Source organism: Lycium barbarum, chromosome 12, assembly GCF_019175385.1.
Source record: "Lycium barbarum isolate Lr01 chromosome 12, ASM1917538v2, whole genome shotgun sequence".
Taxonomy (NCBI): domain Eukaryota; kingdom Viridiplantae; phylum Streptophyta; class Magnoliopsida; order Solanales; family Solanaceae; genus Lycium; species Lycium barbarum.
In genome coordinates, this window is record NC_083348.1 from 15,727,099 (window position 1) to 15,741,162 (window position 14,064).

A 14,064-nucleotide genomic window follows, 5' to 3' on the forward strand; every position below is an offset into this window, starting at 1 on the left:
CAAGAACTATAACACAACACTTTATGACCTTTCCTCCATAACTATTTTCACTTTTAAGACTTGCTAAACCTTCAAATCAACTCAACATAAGAGATAGGATGAAGAACCTACCTTATACTTGAAGAAATGTATCCACACCAACTTTCTTCAAGACCAAACTCACCACAACATCAAGTAGAAACAAGAACAATCACTTTTCATGGACTAGTTTGGTGTAATCTTGTTAAATTCTTGATTTAATGGGCTATAAATGTTTGGGGGATGTGTTAAGAGGCTTCTAGAACTCATGGGAGTGTAAAATTCTAAAAAAAAAAAGGGTTTGATGGGGCTTTTATACCCCTTGAAAATCGGTGGAACCGACTTTCCCAAGTGGGACCCGCGAAAGCTATTTGGTAGTTTGAGGGGTTAGCTTAAAATGGTCATACTCCTTACTCCGATGTCATTTTGACGAGAGATTATTGTGTTGGAAACTAGACTCGACGAAATTCATTTTAGGATTTTGAACACCTTAAAACTCCTGATATACCTGGATATATACCCATCCAAAGTTGACCCAAAATTCTACCAACGTTTTTCCAAATTTTCGACAAACTTATTTTCTTCGATTTACTTGGTCCCGGAATCTTCCAAAACTCTCCATACATGATACTTATCATTAATCATACTTGATAATGGTCATGTCCTTTAGTTCCAAGGTTGTCCTTCCCGGTTACGACTTACAGGATCGTAATTCATCCTGTTCTTCATTGTTACGTACTTCCCATGGCTTGGACCTCTCAAAACATCATGAGACGTCTCTGATACTCCATTAATACGGTCAAGTACGTTGCATGTTCATGCTCTAAAAGTTTCCCCAGTGGAAGTTCTGGTTGTTGTTCTGTACCCCCAACAGAGCATGAGGGAGCTGCCCATGCCAATTCTTGTAGTTGTTGACCATCTTCCTCAAAATCCTTTTAATGTTCTTTTTGGCAACCTCTACGGCTCCATTCATATGTGGCCGATAGGCAATAGAGTTCTTATGAGTGATTTTGAATTGTTCACTGATGTCCTTCATCAAATTGCTATTCAGATTGGCACTATTATCCATGATGATGGATTCTGGCACACCAAAATGACATATCAGATTGTTCTTGACTACGTCAGCCATGACTTTCTTGGTCACTAATTTGTGGCAAGTTTCCTCTACCCATTTAGTGAAGTAGTCTATGGCGACTAAGATAAAGCAGTGTCCGTTGGAATCCGGAGGCTCAATGAGTCCTATGACATCCATTCCCCACGCCATGAAAGGCCAAGGGGATCTGATTGCATGTAATTCTGTGGGTGAAACCTTGATCAGATCCCCATGTATCTGACACTGATGGCACTTTTGCACGAATTTATAGGAGTCATGCTCCAGGGTCATACAGTAATATCATGTCCTCAGGATTTTCTTAGCGAGGATGAATCCATTCATGTGGGGTTCACATTCCCCCGCGAGATCTTCGTTTAGAAATTTCGTGACTTTTCGGCATCCGCGCATCTGAGAAACTCGAGATCAGGGGTCCTTTTGTATAGTACTTCCATGTTCAAGAAGAAACCATTGGCCAATCTCCTTATGGTCTTCTGTTGATTAGCCGAACTCTCTGGGGGATACTCCCTTTTTTCCATGTAGGCCTTGATGTCGGCGTACCATGGTTGGCAATCTAGTTCGGCCTATACATAAGCGCAGTGAGCCTGCTATTCCCTCAGTGTTGTCACGATCCGGCCATGACGGGTACCCGGAGCTGACTACTGATCACCACTCATTATGCTAATCATCATACCCAACCTAAACACATATACTCTCCAAGGCAATGCATAAATACACATACGCCCTCACGGCTGCAAAAATGATATACAAGAATATACACTGATGTATCCATGAGACAACTATTACCCACATATCCGTATTTACGAGCCTCTACTAGAGTACTGAGACATAAGGACGGGACAGGACCCTATCGTGCCTAAATATATATATACAAAATAATGTATCAAAAATGGCACCTCCGGAATAGTGGAGTGCACCTATAAATCTGCTGAGTAGCTCCTAGGAATCTGGGCCACCTCCTTGTCTACCTGTGGGCATGAACACAGCGTCCAAAATGAAAGGACGTCAGTACGAAAAATGTACTAAGTATGTAAGTCATGAACAATAATAACATATCGAAGAGATAATGAAACATCAAGTAAGGAAACAACCTGTAACTGAATGTCACTTAAGATGGAATAATGCATGCTAACTTAAATCATAAACAACATCATATCAAGTATGCATATATAAGCTGCCCGACCATATAGGTACGATGTGATCATCATTAGCACGCGTCCAGGCCTCCCGTGTCTGGGGTAACCATCTCATGTCGCCCACTAGTGGTGTCTGCCCATGCCATCTAGACATGGTGTATATGTCGCCCGCCTTACGGTGTCTACCCGGCCATATAGGCACGGTGTAATCTCGTTATTATATACTTAACATAAGGCATGCATAAGAACTACAAACAAGCTATAACTCTATCAAGGTGACGTAAGGTCGAGAACCTCTGATTCCATTATGGAGTAGTCATGATCATCATGCCTCACTTTGAAGGAACTAGCATTACAACGTGAGTCTAGAAACAATGAATAACATCAAGGAATCATTAGCTTCATAAGGATATCATATCATAATCTTTGGTATATCTACACTTAGGCTTATCATTATCATTGTCATATTCACAACGCATCTCTTTTCTTTATTTCATGAAAAGCTCTTGATAATCATAGACTCATAGGTTTCAGAATATAAAAGAGTCATGGAAAGCTAAAGGAAGTCATGTTGTAGGAATCATGCCTTAGAGAAGAACGGACTAGCCTTACATACCTTTTCGCCTTTCTAACTTGCCGACTAAACGCTTCCTTCCAAGTTCGTAATTCTACATTCAAGGGAATTTGTACTAAGATTAGAAAATCGGAAATATACGTGAAGCTAAACTAAATCTAATGAAAATTGGGCAACATCTCCTTTGTTTCTACAACTTTCTTCATATAAGATGACAACTCCCAAACATCCATAACAACACTAAAATACCATAATCAATAAACTTTGTTAAGCTAGTCATTATTCGATTCTCAAAATTCCCTCTCAAAGTCCTTCGTAACCATGGCCATAATACAACATCACATTCCTCCTCATATAATGCTTCTCCAATATTCTTGATACCATTTATAACAATATTATACTCATGACATGTCTAGAATCATGATCCATGTCAAGCTACTACTCAAGAATACTACTATTCTCATATTTGTAACGCATTTTCTACTTTCTTCCATAATCCAAGTCTTTCAACCACTCAATACTATTAATAGAAGGAAATGAACATAAAAATCACCTTTGATTGTGAAGGAATAGGTTTTGGATGGAAATACTTCACTTGGAGAAAACCCTAGCTTCAATTCCAAAGAGATTTCTAGTTGCCATCAACCCTAGTTAGCATTCTTGCACTTGATTCTACTAGTTTTTGGTATTTGATCTTTGATTTCCCTTGAATTCTTTAAATGAAGTGTGTGGAATATTCTAGAGGTTTAGAGAGAAGTGGAGGAAATAAGAAATGAGAAATAAGACTTGGAATCATCTTTTTATAAAAGATAAAAAATTGCCCGTCGGGAGTTATACGGACCCTTATACGGTCCGTATAAGTGACCGTATGACTCCATCAGTGATGGACCTTCACTGTAACGGTTATAAGGACCATTATACGGACCTATATAGTATTATACAGACCGTATAAATGGTCGTATAATCCACCTTCTTTCCGAACTTGTTCTCGTCGTTTCGTTTGATCTCTAATCCTTATGGAAACTTCTTAGCACTTGTTTAACACTTCAATAACAATCTAAGGAGCATCATAACTCTTCCTCAAGACATCATTAAGTCAACATTAGTTTGTTACTTTGCAAAACCCTTCTAAAGCATGACCTATACCTTACATTCTTCATCGAATTTTCTCCTCTTACTTCAAATGTCTTTGGAATCTTAATTAGAATCGCCATGCAGCCTTTCTTACTTGTAGGGACATCGCATACATCTCACTCTGCGTTTGTCTATCTATCATATGACGACATGAAATTTTTTTCGAGGTGTAACGCTCTTCCCCCATTTAAAAACATTCGTCCTTGAATGTTAAATTCTCGGTAATTCTACAAAAATTTCGCCAAAGTTTCCCCTGTAATATGGCACTACCATCCTGTCACAACAGCCCGCAATAACATCGCCTCACAGGGATACAACATAATAACAAGAAACAAAATGGTCACACACGACCAAAAGCATTAAAAGAAAGCATTGCATACCTCATAATACTGATGTCTCATCTTGAATCTCTTCCGGGGGTCGAAACAATTGCGGATATTTGGACTTCATGTTTTCTTCTGCTTCCCAAGTCATTTCCTCTCGATTATTGTTTTGCCACAAGACCTTAACTGAGGCTACCCATTTATTTCTAAGTTTTTGTACTTGCCTATCTAGTATGACAATGGGTACCTCCTCATAAGCCAACTTTACTGTAACTTGAACATCATCTACCGGCACGATTCTAGTAGGGTCTCCAACACACTTATGGAGCATTGATACATGGAAAACTGGATGGACTGATTCAAGTTCTGGAGGTAATTCCAACTCATAAGCTACTTGGCCTATCTTGCGGACAATCTTATAAGACCCAACGTATCGAGGACTTAACTTTCACTTCTTGCAAAATCTCATCACGCCTTTCATTGGTGATACCTTCAGGAATACCCAATCATCAACTTGGAATTCTAAGTCTCACCGATGGTTGTCCACATATGATTTCTGGCGACTCTGGGATGCCAATAATCGATCTCGAATAACCTTGATCTTTTCCACCGCTTATTGAATCAACTCCGGACCCATTAGCTGTGCCTCTCCTACCTCAAACCACCCAATTGGGGATTTACACTTTATTCCATATAGAGCTTCATACGGGGCCATCTGAATACTGGAATGATAACTGTTGTTGTATGCAAACTCAATAAGAGGTAAGTGATAATCCTAGCTACCCCCAAAATCTAGAACACATGCCCATAACATATCTTCCAAGGTCGGAATAGTGCGTTCAACTTGTCCATCAGTTTGTTGATCGAATGTTGTGCTGAGTCTCACTTGACTCACCAAACCTTCTTGAAAGGATCCCCAGAATTAGCTGTAAATTGTGCTCCTCTATCTGTTATAATAGATATCGGGACACTATGAAGTCGTACTATCTCCATAAGATATAACCTTGCATAATCTTCTGTTGAATATGTGGTTCTGATTGGAAGAAAATGAGCTTATTTCGTGAGTCTGTCAACAATCGCCCATATGGAGTCGTACTTGTGCTGAGAATGAGGCAAGCCTATAATGAAATAGATGTTGATCATGTCACGACCCAGCCCCGTGGGCTGTGACTAGTGTCCTAATTGGACACCCAAACCCATTCGCTTACCAAATCGACATATCAAAGACTTATTCATATTTAGCATACGTTATTTTGCACAGATAAGGAGAACAGACGTCGTCTTAAGCGGTCACCTATAACAGAAATATCATACAAAAGTCGGCAGGCTGGCGGAATACACATCGCCCGAATATATATACATATACAAACATATGGGCCGTTTTGGCCATAACAGCAAACAGGACCACTTAAGGCACAAGTCACAGACATAATCGAACAAACACGACCCATGACCCACATATATGTCTACAGGCCTCTACAAACCATAACAGAAACATATGACGGGACAGGGCCCCGCCGTACCCCAAATAGTCATATATACAGAAACAGGTATAACAAAAGATATGTACCAAAAATATGAGCTCCGGATCAAAGGAGTACTCCAAATAGCAGAATAAGGATCCTACACTGGCGGGTCACCAGAACGAACGGTTGTACCTGCGGGCATGAAACACAGCCCCCCGAAGAAAGGGGGTCAGTACGAAATATGTACTGAGTATGTAAAGCATGGAATACAGTAATTCAAATCAGAACTGAAGTGAGAAGTACGGAAAATGGATACAGAATTAGTATATCAAAACTTATGCTGAAAACATAAATAATGCAAATAAAAATCATGCATAGGGCTCAGGAACGTGGTCGCCACTCCGACGCTAGCGCCACAACACATCATACTCCAGAAGGTTTCAAATCTCTGTACAATCCCCGAACATATCGTATCATCATAACACATCGTATGCCATAACACATCATAACTCCGTATATAAGCAGTATCCGGCCCTATGGCGAGGGTCTCGGGAACCGTAACACATCATACTGCCGAAAATAACATAGTGCGCACGAAGACAAAACCGACCCGGGACCCGGCGAACGATGTAATAGTAGTATGCACGAGCGGAGTAGTGAGGAAACCATATGCATATAAGTAAATAAATTCCAAGACTCAATGAATAAATATATATACCGATATCAGAAAGCTCAGAAACAAGTATCGGGTCAATCGGAATTAGTATAAGAAAGTTGCGAGCTTTTGAAGTATAGAACCTTCTAAAAACATTTCAGAAGCCAGATTTGGAAATTCAAGTATCATTCATATTAGGAAGCTTTCAAATAACATTATGGATCAAATCAAATGGTGACTTAGGACCATATTTACGTATCAAAGTATTCATCAAGGACTTTAGTCATCTCGATTTTCCTTCGAACAACATTCGGAAACATAACAACTAGAATCTTCGAACATCATAAAATACGTATCAAGCCATATGGAAGTCAAAGATGTTAGCCATCCTAGTGGCTCTAAGAATAGGATTTTCTTTAGAGGCCTACATGTATGTTATTTGTTCATTTCATAAAGTCATGCCAAAAGACGGAAAGGTAGGCTTTACATACCTCGATCACTGGCTAACCAAATCCCGACTCAAGTCTCGGGCTCCCCAATATCTACAATAACGTTATCAATTGCCAAGCATTAGCTACAAGTACTTAGAAATCCAATTCTAACTAGTACTTGTGTACAGAAATTTCGGCAGCATCTCCCCTGTAAATTCAACATCACCGAGAATTTAACTCGGCCAAATTAATCAACAACCATACCAACAATACCAACAACCATACTAATAATATCAAGAATCAATTTAAAACGCATTCTAACATTAGTAACCTTCTTCTCTACGTAGCTTATCACATTCAATTCAACTACATACATTCAAGCCAATATCAACGCTCACATATTCATTACTAATCCGAGATCGTTCAAACACAATTCAAGAACATTTCAAACAATCTATACAATATTCAAACAATTCCACCAACACCATACTCCACCCGAAATCTCCACAAATGCAACAAGACTACAACGTCGCATTATCTTCTTCCAAATTCGTCAACAACAACAACAATTCACACTTTAGCAACTCCATTTCCACAATTACATAAAAATCATATTAAAATCACATAATTTCCTACAACAACCTACAACCAATTTCCATGTCAACTTGAACCATTAGTTTTTCATTGGCATCACAGAGTTCACAACAACATAACTAACTTACTACATAAAATTAATTCATCTTCCTCCACCCAATAACACCACACGACCACACACACGCAACACACCCACACGGCCCACACACAACACATAACCTTTCTATGATTTTCATTCAATTCTACTCACTACAACATATATAAATCTTCCATAACATGTAAAAGAATAAAAATTCTTACCATTTCTTCAATTTTCCACTTGCCACCAAGAGTGGTTTTCTTGCTTAAATAATTATACCACGTTGAATAAGAGCCTTGAATTAGTAATATTACTAGAAAAATATAATTTTGGATCAAAGATTTAAGGCTTTAATTTTTTTTTCTCTTGTGTTGGCCGAACCCCTTCTTGCTCTCACTCTCTCTTTCTTTTGTTCTTGAAAGTTCTTGGATAATGATGAATAATAGGCCCTTTTTGTCTATTTATTGCTTGGATTTAATTATCACATGGGCTTAGGACATTTGCTCTATGGCCGGCCACACACACATTGGGCCTCTTTTTTTTTTTTTGATTTTTCCTAGCCCACTTACTTTTGGTCAATATTTTGTAATTCATGAAACTAATTTCCAAAATTCCAATTTTGCCCTTAGCCTTCCTCAATATTTCTGCATCAATATTTTTCATGAACAACATATATATTAAATAATATCAAAATATTGCTTTATCTCTTACTAGTCACAATTATTTCAAATTTTTCGAATATGCAAAATACGGGATATAACAGATCACTTCCCATTTCTAGGCTGGAATTTCCATGGCTTGTAGTAATCCTCCTGGCTGTTGATGCTCAATTTTCACTTGTTGACAGTTTGGACATTGAGCTACAAATTCAGCTATGTCTTTCTTCATTCCATCCCACCAATACATTAACTTAAGATCATGATACATCTTTGTCACTCCTGGGTGAATGGAATACCGAGAGTAATGAGCTTCTTCTAAAATGCGACGACGTAATCCTCCAATATTTGGATCACATAGCCTGTCTCAGTACCTAAGAACTCCATCTATAGAAACATCAAATGGCGACTTCTCTTTATCAGGAAATGTATCTTTATAGTGACTCGACTGGGGGTCTTCATATTGGAGATCTCTCACCTCCATATCTAAGGACGAAACAGCTGGGTTGTGAATACCAATTCTTGCATCGCCTGAATCAATTAGATGAACTCCGAGGCTGGCTAGCTGGTGAAGCTCACAGATTAATTCTTTCTTCTCCAGAGGGACCTCACATAGAATTCCCATTGATTTGCGGCTAAGTGCATCAGCTACTACATTCGCCTTCCCGGGGTGGTATAAAATACTCACATCATAATCTTTCAGTAGTTCTAACCACCGCCTCTGCCGAAGATTTAACTCCTTCTGTTTGAAAATATATTGGAGACTCTTGTGATCTGTATAATTATCAACATGAACACCATACAAATAGTGGCTCCACATCTTTCGTGCATGAACAACCGCAGCTAATTCAAGATCATGGGTCGGATAGTTCTTTTCATATTTCCGCAACTGCCGGGAAGCAAAGGCATTGACCTTACCGTGCTGCATCAACACACAGCCTAACCCAACACCAGAGGAATCACAATACACAACATAACCGTCTAGACCTTCTGGGAGTGTCAGGACTGGGGATGAAGTTAATCTATTCTTCAATTCCTAAAAGCTGCATTCACAAGCATCAGTCCATTGAAATTTTACTGATTTCTGAGTTAGCTTCGTTAATGACGCTGAAATAGAAGAGAATCCTTCCACAAATCTCCTATAATAGCCTGCTAATCCCAAGAAACTACGGACCTCTGTCGGTGTTGTGGGCCTTGGCCACGTCTTCACAGCCTCTATTTTCTCAGTATCAACTCGAATACCATCAGTTGGAATGATATGGCCCAGAAAAGTTACAAAATTAAGCCAGAACTCACACTCTGAGAATTTAGCATTCAACTCACGAGTTCGAAGAATCCCAAGGACAGTACGCAAATTGTCTGCAGGCTCTGCTTCTGTCTGAGAGTATACTAAAATATCATCAATGAACATGATCACAGACAGATCTAAGAGAGGCCTGAATACATTATTCATCAGATTCATGAACACTGCTGGAGCATTAGTCAACTCAAATGACATCACTCAAAATTCATAGTGGCCATATCTAGTTCTGAAAGCTATTTTGGGAATGTCCTCTTCTCTAACCCTTACTTGATAATACCCCGATCTTAGATCAATTTTGGAAAACCACTTGGCACCTTGTAGCTGATCGAACAAATTATTGATCCTTTGAAACAGATATTTATTCTTTACTGTCACCTTGTTTAGTTGCCTATAGACAATGCACATCCGTAGGGAACCATCTTTATTTCTCACAAATAAGACAGGTGCTCCCCACGGTGATGAACTAGGCCTGATAAATCTTTTCTCAAGCAAATCTTTCAATTGCGCCTTCAACTCTTTCAACTCTGCAAGAGCCATTCGGTAAGGAGGAATAGATATAGGATTAGTATCCGGCAACACATCAATAGCAAAATCAATCTCTCTTTCTGGAGGAAGGCCTGGAAGTTCATCTGGAAATACATCCGGAAATTCATTTACTACCGGGACGGATTGAAAAGTCGGCAGCTTTGCTTTGGTGTCATGAACTCGGACAAGATGATAAATATAGCCTTTGGCGATCATCTTCCTCGCCTTGAGGTAGGAAATAAACCTACCTCTTAGGGACGCCGCATTATCTTTCTATTCAAGCATGGGTTTTCGCGGGAATTGGAATCGAACTACTTTCATTCTGCAATCAACATTAGCATAACAAGAGGCCAACCAATCCATGCCCATAATCACATAAAAATCTAACATTTCCAGCTCAACCAAATCAAGTTCAGTCAGACGATCACATACCACAATCACACAATTTTTATACACTTGCTTGGCTATTACTGTATCACCAACCGGAGTAAATACCTCGATAGGTTTAATTGGCTCGGGTTTCACCCCAAAGCAGCCAGCAATATAAGGAGTAATATAAGACAGCGTAAAACCCAGATCAATCAATGTATAAACATCATGAGAGAATATGGATAGTATACATGTAACCACATCTTGAGAGGACTCAAGATCCTGATGTTCAGCTAAAGCATAAATACGGGGCTGGGTACCACCTGAACTGGATACTCCTCCTCTGCCCCTACCGCGGCTTGCAGGAGTCTGGGAAGTCTGCCTTACGGGGTGCACAGATGAAGAAGAGCCAGCTTGCTGGTCCTGTGGGCTGAGCCCTAACTCTACCACCCATCGATGGACAATCACGCATCATATGCCCAACCTGACCACAGGCGTAGCAAGCATCTGAACCTCAGTGACACTAACCGGAATATAATTTACCACACTGGCCATATCGCAACACCGGTGATCTACACTGGCTAGGATCACCTCCAAACTGAGGACCTGAGACTCTCAAACTCTGACCCGGACCATAATAAATAGGGCGATCAAATCTCCTGCTCGCAAACCAAGGAGGTGCACTCATCGCGGACTAGCCCGAATATATGGAATATTGTTGCCGCTGACCCCATCTATACTTACTACTAGCACCGGCAGACCTGACCCTCTTGCTCTGTCCTCTGTCAATATCACTCTCACCCTTCTTCGGCTGTTGCTGGTCTTCTAAATTCTGGGCGTGAGCCTGAATAGGGAAGTGTCTATTCCCTACTGTAGTGAAGCCTGTGGCCCTAGGACACACACAAATCTATGTACTCTATCTCCCATATCAGCCACCATAGTCGGAGCATATCTAGCCAATGAATTAAAATGATGGTTGTACTCCCGAGCACTCATATTCCCTTGCTTTAGATTCAGAAACCGTTCAGCTCAGGCCCATCGAACCTCGGGTGGAAAATACTGGCGGATGAAAGCATCTACGAATTCTTGCCAAATTGGGGGAGGTGCATTTTCCTTTCTCGAAGATATCTAGTTATTATACCAAAGAACCGCCACATCCTGGAGTCTATAAGATGGCAACTCCATAGATTCAATATCGGAGGCATGGATGATTCTCAATGTTCTCAGCATCTCATCAATAAAACCTTGTGGGTCTTCATCCAGCTTTGACTCGAAAAATTCTAGGGGAGTTAAACTCATGAAATCACAGACTCTCGCACTAGTCGCCTTGTCACCTGGACCCGTACTCTGCCGCTGAGCCTGAGCGGCAACTAGTTGTCTCAATAGCTGAATAGCTTCGGTCGTTTATTGACCCGAAGCACCCTGTCGAGGAACTGGAGGCATAGGAGCCGGAGCTGAAGCCCATCCTTGTTCTTATAGAATAAGCGGAGTGTGAGAGGTATTGGATGGATCCTCATTATGGGATTCACCTTCTTCTACATTCATTGACGGCTCCCTTTCCATCCGTCTTTCTGTCATAGACTTCCCCTTCTGGGAGGCTGTGGCTTTCCTCTTTATTGACATCACTGAAATCATAATGCATAATTAAGGAGAAGGAAATCTTATAACATAGCTCTATCGCACGATCTAATAGGAAGAAGAATGGTCATTTTTCCTAAATGCCCCGCAGCCTCTTGTTTATAAGTGTGGCACGCTTTACACCCATAAACGAGACTCTGCTAGACACGACTCGCAGACACACCCTAGGACGGAACTACTCTGATACAACTTCTGTCACGACCCGACTAGGGGGCCATGACGGGTACTCAGAGCTGACTACCGAGCACGACTCATTATGCTAATCATCATATCCAACCTGAACACATATACTCTCCAAGGTAATACATAAATATACATAAGCCCTCACGGCTGCAAAAATGATATAAAAGAATATACACTGATGTATTCCTGAGACAACTATTACCCACACATCCGTATCTACGAGCCTCTACAAGAGTACTGAGACATAAGGACGGGACAGGACCCCGTCGTTCCTAAATATATATATATATATATATATATATATATATATATATATACACACACACAAAATAATGTATCAAAAATGGCACTTCCGGAATAGTGGGGTGCTCCTGCAAATCTATTGAGTAGCTCCTAGGAATTTGGGCCACCTCCATGTCTACCTGTGGGCATGAACACAACGTCCAAAAAGAAAGGACGTCAGTACGAACAATGTACTGAGTATGTAAGGCATGAACAATAATAACATATCGAAGAGATAAGGAAACATCAAGTAAGGAAACAACCTGTAACTGAATGTCACTTAAGATGGAATAATGCATGCTAACTTACATCACAAACAACATCATATCAAGTATGCATATATAAGCTGCCCGACCATATAGGTACGGTGTGATCATCATTAGCCCACATCCAGGCCTCCCGTGTCTGGGGTAACAATCTCATGTCGCCCACTAGTGGTGTCAGCCCATGCCATCTAGACATGGTGTATATGCCGCCCACCTTAGCGGTGTCTACCCGGCCATATGGGCACGGTGTAATCTCATTATTATATACTTAACATAAGGCATGCATAAGAACTCAAAGACAAGCTATAACTCTATCGAGGTGACGTAAGGTCGAGAACCCCCGATTCCATTATGGAGTAGTCATGATCATCATGCCTCACCTTGAAGGAACTAGCATTACAAGGTGAGTCTAGCAACAATGAATAACATCAAGGAATCATTAGCTTCATAAGGATATCATATCATAAGCTTTGGTATGTCTACACTTAGGCTCATCATCATCATTGTCATATTCACAACGCATCTCTTATCTTTATTTCATGAGAAGCTCTTAATAATAATAGACTCATTGGTTTCGAAATATAAAAGAGTCATGGAAAGCTAAAGGAAGTCATGTTGTAGGAATCATGCCTTAGAGAAGAAGGGACTAGCCTTACATACCTTTTCGCCTTTCTAACTTGCCGACTTAACACTTCCTTCCAAGTTCGTAATTCTACATTCAAGGGAATTCGTACTAAGATTAGATAATCGGAAACATACTTGAAGATAAACTAGAGCTAATGAAAATTGGGCAGCATCTCCTTTGTTTCTACAATTTTCTCCATATAATATAACAACTCCCAAACATCCATAACAACACTACAATACCATAATCAGTAAACTTTGTTAAGCTAGTCATTATTCAATTCTCAAAATTCCCTCTCAAAGTCCTTCGTAACCATAGCCATAATACAACATCACATTGCTCCTCATATAATGCTTCTCCAATATTCTTGATACCATTTATAATAAGATTATACTCATAACATGTCAAGAATCATGATTCATGTCAAGCTACTACTCAAGAATACTACTATTCTCATATTTGTAACCCATTTTCTACTTTCTTCCATAATCCAAGTCTTTCGACCACTCAATACTCTTAATAGCAGGAAATGAACATAAAACTCACCTTTTATTGTGAAGGAATGGGTTTGGATGGAAATACTTTACTTCGAGAAAACCCTAGCTTCAATTCCAAAGAGATTTCTAGTTTCCATCAACCCTAGTTAGCATTCTTGCACTTGATTCTACTAGTTTTTGGTATTTGATCTTAGATTTC